The sequence below is a fragment of the Pseudopipra pipra genome, chromosome 15 (genome assembly GCF_036250125.1).
Source record: "Pseudopipra pipra isolate bDixPip1 chromosome 15, bDixPip1.hap1, whole genome shotgun sequence".
Lineage (NCBI taxonomy): Eukaryota > Metazoa > Chordata > Aves > Passeriformes > Pipridae > Pseudopipra > Pseudopipra pipra.
In genome coordinates, this window is record NC_087563.1 from 15,275,225 (window position 1) to 15,281,992 (window position 6,768).

A 6,768-nucleotide genomic window follows, 5' to 3' on the forward strand; every position below is an offset into this window, starting at 1 on the left:
AGGTGCGCTCTGTGCACGGAGTCGGTCGTTGCTTCAGGACACGGAAGGTTTTTCTTCGTGTTTCCAGCTCCGCTGGTTCTGCAACCCAAGAGGGACCGGAGTTTGGTGTTGTTTTTTTTTTTTTTTTTTTAAACTTAGGTTGGATATTACATAACTGCGGGAGCCGGAGCGCCGAGCACGTGCCCAGCCCTTAATTCCTTTCGCCCAGGGATATGTCAGCCTCCCTGGCAAAGTTGGGCTGCAAAGTGCAGAACTCAACTTGTAACCACAGCTCACGTTCTTGTACAGTTTACAGCTCCTAACGTCCCGTTTGTCCATGTCAAAGGGACAGAGCTTGGCTTCTGGACATGCAGCCAGAGCTCATGGCCACATCTTTAAAGAAAATAAAAGTTAAGTCCTTAGCTTGTGGGCAAAAAGTAGTAATTATTACCTAACTTACCATAGTAATGAGTGCACGTGGTACTGCCCGCTCCACCCTCTCAAATATGTCTCGTGGCTCAACTTGGGTGTTTTCATGTGCTGTTACAACTCAGAAGGAGTGCACAGAGCTACTTGTGAATAAAAATAAATAGTGGTGATACATTTTATTAAGTCTTTGTTTTGGGATCTGAGCAGTCCTTCTTTTAGAGCTCTTTTTGTCCTAAATACAGTAGGCCAGAACTTCAGACATGTCTATCTCAACATAGGCTGCTGACAGGGTAGGGTACCCCATAGACAAATTACAGTTTAGGCTGAACTTTATAAAACAATGTTCCCTCAGGTCAGGGCAGTAAAGACAGTACAAAGAGCACCTAACCAGTACACTTGAAAATTGTAATGTCCTCAGGACAGGTTGCAGATGTTGGCTGACAAAGATAATTATCTTTATGAGAATATATTTTTAGATAGTTTTCTTGTATTAAGCTTTAAATAAAATGTTAGAAGCAAATAATTTTTTCTTAAAATATTTATCCTAAGTTATACCATCTCAGAAGAGCTTACCCCACATCCAGCAAGAGGGCTTCTTGTGACTTCTTCAGGCAGCTTTGGCTTAGATTGTAAACCAATCAGGTTTACACCAAAAAGGTGTGGTTTGTGATTAAAACCAGCTCAGCCACTGTCTGTCAGCTGGCTGCATTCACTTACATGGTGCTGATAGCCTGCTTAATTGGAAAATACCACACATTTGCTTAAGTGATTACCTGGAGCTCAGACCACACTGATACTTGGAGGTTGCTGTAGCTGACATTGATGAAGTGGTGAATACCACTGATCTTGTGCTCTGCCCACCTTCTTTTGCAGGTTTTTGTGGATGCAGTTCTGGCAGGTGACTGCAGGAATATACCTGCCCTGAAGTTACAAGTTTATAGACCAGCATCTGAGAGTAAAATGAAAATTGCAGCAGTTTACATGGGTCTGTCAGGTAAGTTTAGGCTCAGCTGATGGATGCAACCTGAGTGCTTTTCATGATATATTTATTACTTCATTTTCTTGGAAGATTCACTGCCCATAACCTCTGTTTTGTATTTCATAGTTTTGCTAAGGATGTGAATGATTGACATCTCATTTGGACTTTTCCATACTTTTCCTCCTTTTTTTTCCCCCCAGGTTCTCTTTCTTGCTTTGCTGAACCTGTCTCATCTTTCCCTTCCACTGGCACTTTGGCAAGTGTTTTCCTGTTCCTGCTTAACAGGGCTTTCTTTGAAGCTGTGTTTTTTCCAGCTGCCCATTTCTCCTGGTCAGGTCCATCTCAATCTCTCATCTTAGCAATTCCAAACAGCAGCTCCCAGGGCTCTCTGTGATTCCCAGACATCCCATTTTAATAGCTGTTTGATGCCTCCTGTGTCCCATGTCCAACAGCAGGATAACAGTGTGGTTGTAGACTGGCTAAGCAGCCTGGTTTGAAAACTGTGCCTGGCCCAACTAACAAAGTCATTCTTTACACATCTAGACATGGTAGACTGAGAAACTTAAGAGTATGGGTTGTTATAGTTATAATTTTTCTCACCAGGCCCCATCATGCCACAAGTAATTTTAAAAAATTCCTCAGGGCTGTGACTTGGGTTTTGGTCTTGCATTTCACTCCCCACTCAAAGCCTGTGGTTAATCAAAGAAAAGTACACACATACCTTCTTGGGTGGTAATTCTCCTTACCTGACACATTTACCACTGAGAAAAAAAAAAAACTATCACTGTTTGCCATTTTTTAATCCTGTAATTACTATTCATGGTAATGCCTGAATTTCAATTGAATTTTACTTGCATATGGACTTTCTGATCTCAGACCTAATTTTGCCGTTCTATCAAACTTGCAGTGTATGCCAAGCCCTGCCTTGAAAACTGTTCATACCAGTTTTGTGCCATACCTGTCTTCATTGCCTCCTTCCCTTTATCCTCTCCATTTTCCCATTATTTCCATTGTGTTGATTTTTCTAGGTCCCCTCTTCTTAAAAAAAAAAAAAAAAAAAAAAAAAAGAGAAAAAACATCATTCACTGCCTTGAATCTTGGTGTAATTTATCCCTATGTCTGTCTTGTCTAAATTAATTGTAAGCATCTCAGGTCACAAACTGCCTGTTCTATACCAATTACAGATGCTATAGAAAGCTTCTGTCTTAGTCTTTACACAGCATAAATAAATACATTTTATTAATAATAATAACATGCAGGTAACCCCAGTGGTAGGGCTGAAGGTAAGTGCTAAAAATAAGAATGGCAAAAAAGATTCCTTATGCAACATAGAACTGAGATGAAGAGAAGATGCCCTTGGGGAGGCACTGACTTTAAAAAAAAGCCTTTTTAAACTGATTGCCTCTTGTAATTCATTAGATAAAATATTTTTATTCATACACTCATTTCTTCATCATGGACGGGATCACACTGGGTACTTATCCCTGAGCTTAGAGGCCTCAGGGGTAATCCAAGCCAGTATTATGTTAAACATTATGTAGAACAATGAAGCAGCAAATGCCTGCAAGTGTTTCTGATCCAAAAGTTTAGGTAGAAGCCTAATATCAATATGCAGTATCTGTACAGAATGTCTGTATACAGATGAGGAGGAGCTTTATAGGAAACAAATTGTCAATGCCAACCTCTACAGGTGTTCAAGAGGAGCTCATCCTGAGCAACAACGTGGGATAAAGCAGGAAGGTGTTCACTTGAAAGGGCAGTAGTGGAATTCAGTTGTAGGGCCAGGACACAGAAGATACCTTTACAGAGTGAAACAAAAGGTACCTAGAACCAGATCAGTGCACGAATGAGCTTGGAACTGAAGAATAACAGGTTTGTGTGTGATAGAGACCCCTCTCTTTGGAAAGGTGTGGGAAACTAACATAGTTACTGAAAAACTAAGGAAAAGGCCTTGCAGGACTTTCTGAATGGAAGCAAATGCTTTATCTGCTGAGGCCAGAGAAAAGGTTGTCATCAATAACTGAGATGAGGAGAGCTCGAGCACGATCCCCAGTCACATCAATGAATAACAAAGACCATGTCTTGGCTGACTCTTCCCCAGCAGTTCAAAGCAATCTGAGCCCAAACCACGTTTGTAAGGTTCCCACTCCTTTCCTCAGTTGGCTGTAAAATCACTCAGTGAAAAGGGGTTGAGTTTCAGGCAGATGGTTTGTCTAACACACTCTCATTACCCAGATTTGAATTGCAACGGAGACACCTGAAGTTGGAAGGCAGTGTTGAGAGGCAATCCCACCTACACTTGCCATTGGGATGTGAGCTTGGAGAGAAGGGAGGAGAGTCAAAAATGGCACTCACCACTGCAGAAAAGGGAAAGAAACACAAGAGAAAGGACTGACAAGCCAAGCTGAACCAGCTGAAATAGGTGAGAATAACTGCACAAACTAAGCTAGGACACGATCTAGGTACGCTAAATGCGAATGAAGGGCAAACAAGAGAGTGGTTTAAGATGGATTGAGAAGCTCTCAGATGATGAGAGGAAGCAAAACCAAGTTTGAAGGGAACTTTTTTTTTTTAAGGTAAAGAGACAAGCATATCTGTGTGGGTGCTGGGGGTCAGAGCAGACTGAACAAGTAAAGCTGTGAGCAAATGAAGGAGTAGGTGTTGGGAAGATCAGGAAATGATCTAGAGTGAAGTTAATGAGGCAAGTGATGGAGTTCCAGAAGACGTGTAGATAAGCTTTTGTTATTGCCACTTAGAGACTTGTAGACAGAGGAAGCAGCAAGAGACTAACTTATTACTTTTATCTTTAAAGAAAATGGTGAGATAACAAGCAGAGGACAGCAGAAAGGAAGGCCTGACAAGGGTTAATCAGCAGCAATGGAAAGCTCAGTAGGATTACAGGAGTGCAGAGGAGCTGCAGAAGGAGAATTGTTTAGCTGTGAGGAGGCAGAAATGGAGGAGAGAGCAGGCGTGCAGGAGAGGAAGTTGGCTCGATCACAGGATTTCCGTCAGAGACACTTTGCACTGCAAGAGCAAGCATGGATGAAGCAAGTGGGGAAGGTAAGCTGGTTCTGTGGGTAGGTATGACAGTTCATCATGAAAAGAAAGGACAAAAGAGTCAGTGGTGAACGAAAGTTGTGTGTGGTAAATGTATAGTTAGGACATTGCTGCTGAAGCAAACATTTCTGTACTTAACATCAAAATGCAAATAAAGCTAAAAGATGTGCAAGGTTCATTTTTAATCAATGCTACTAGTTGGTATTATTTCTTTAGCTTTTCTTCACTCTGTTATTTTCATCATTCTGTTTTTCTTCCTTTTTTAACAATCTACAAGACGTTAGTTTCTGCTCTGCACCTTCTTGCAGTACAAAGCTCTGAAATAATAGTTTTCCTGAAAAAGTTATTTATCTGTTGTTGCTAGGATTTAAATGCACCTGCAGCCCACAATCTTTCCATGTTGTTATATTCCATGCCAGCTAAAAATAAGTGAGACAACTAAGGCTTGTTAAACCGCTTAACAGATAAGATACAGCAGCCAAGCTATGCCCAGAGTATTCAGAACTGCAAAGGTTCATCGCATTGTAATTATAATTTTACTTTTGGTTTTTTGTTTGTTTATTTCTTTTCTTAAAACCACATCCCTGACCTCCAGAAGTTAGGGAAGATGCTTCAGACCAGCCTTTCAGTTATCAGAAGTATTTTTTCAAGCACTATAAAGACAGTAAACATAATATATTAACACAGAGTTTTAAGGACAGGTTTATGGCACCCAAGGCTTTAAAAGAAAGCTTTAAGGTTCTGCTGGTGCAAAAAGATGTGTCTTTGTTGGGGAACACATGATTTTCTCTTAATGTGTGGGGCCACTTTAAATTCGTACCTCTGCATTATTAAACCATCGTGGGAAGTGTAGCAGGAGGAAACCCCGGGTAATTGGCTGCAGCTCCAGATGCAGCCGCTCGCCCATTGGAGAGCGGAGGATTCTCCGAGAACTAAAATTAGACACTCTCCGCCCTCCAGAAATGCTTCTGGAAACAGCGAGCAGGAGAAATTCTGACACAGCCCCAGGGCCTGTGGAGAGGAGAGAAGTGCACAGTACTCTGCTCCCAGTCAAACTGCAGCCTCTAAGGATGCACAGAAAGATGTTTGGGGTTTTTTTAACTCGGTTAACTGTAAAAAAAAATAAATGCATGCAATAAAGAAATTGCAAGGGATTAATGTTAACTGTTCTACATGGATATTAAATTTAACATTTCTTATGTAATAATTCTGAAGTATTCATGCAGGCTGAGGAAGACTTTAACTGCTAAATTTAAGCTAGGGCTGTCAGACTTGAGCTCATTGAAAAGGAACAACTCTTGCTGAATTAATTCTGAACTAAACTAAAAAACTGGTGAACTCTTTCTATCAGCATTTTTTAAAAAAAATAAAACATGTTTATCCATTATCTCTCTGTAGCTGGAGTGTTTACGCTGTCTTCAAATTAAACACTGCATAAGGTATTTCTGTTAATTAAAAAATGCTATGTGCCTGTGTCGGTGAAGGAAAGCCTGTATCTGAATTACTCAGTCTAAGGCATTTGGAACCTTCATTTTTTTAGGGTATGTGAATAATAACTTCAATCTTTGGTTTCTAAGCATATCTCAAACTGGCTGAGAGGAAATAATTGCATTGTTTTGTTTCTTGTTTCTATGTTTACAGTATTTACATGACTCACAAAAAAAGATTAGGACAAAATGGATTTTTCTTACTCTAAAACCAGCTTGTGCAGTAAAGTTGCTATTTCCTCAGCTAACGAGGGCACACAGTGTCAGCATCTATGGCTCCAAGTAGGGGGGCTTTTTTGTCTTTCCTCTTTTGCATCTACTTTTGGTCTGATTTCATTAAAAAATAATGTTTATATTCCTGTGTTTTCTTTCCGTCCCCCTGTCAGTGTCACCCCAAGGGTTCAAGCGCAGTTTTGGCTGAACTCGCCAGCGGGCCCGAGGTCTGCAGAGCACCTCGGATCGCACGGTTTTTGAGAGCAGGGTGACAGAGCCAGCTCAGGGGTTATCGGTGCTGCTCTCCGGCCCACGCCCCGATAGCGTGGGGCCAGCTGGCCGGGCTCCATCCCGGGAGCTCGGGGTAAACAGGGACGGAGACGACACCGGAGACCCAACGCCTCGACTTCCCAGCCACTGCCCGGGCTATGGCACAAAGGATCATGTTGGATGGACCATGGCTGTGCTGTAATTGCTCCCAGCTGAGACCCCAGAGAGCTGAGGAAACAGGGAGTGTGCAGAGAGCAAATGTATTGGGGTGATGATGCAAAATCTGGGATAAACCCCCAGGGAATGATGGGTCCCCAGCTCATCATGGCTTAATGCAGAAAACTGTTTCCTACT